The sequence below is a fragment of the Ctenopharyngodon idella genome, chromosome 19 (assembly GCF_019924925.1).
Source record: "Ctenopharyngodon idella isolate HZGC_01 chromosome 19, HZGC01, whole genome shotgun sequence".
Taxonomy (NCBI): Eukaryota; Metazoa; Chordata; class Actinopteri; order Cypriniformes; family Xenocyprididae; genus Ctenopharyngodon; species Ctenopharyngodon idella.
Window position 1 is genome coordinate 14,716,980 of NC_067238.1, and position 261 is coordinate 14,717,240.

The following is a 261-nucleotide window of genomic DNA, read 5'->3' on the forward strand; positions in this document are numbered from 1 at the left end:
TCTACAGAGTTGGTAATTGATACTGCAAATATATCTGATAATACTTAGTAATTAATGTATTATTCCACTATGAAAATGAATTACTATAGTAAACAAATCCTTCAAGCAAACAACAGGTGGGTGGTGTATGGATGGATGGAAATCTTAATGGTTACTCTAGTGATGACTGTCTTTCTTCTCCAGAAGAGGGCAGTAAAAACTGTTATTGAAAGAGACTTCAATAACAAATCCCAAATCTCTTTTCAACTGATTAAAACTGTG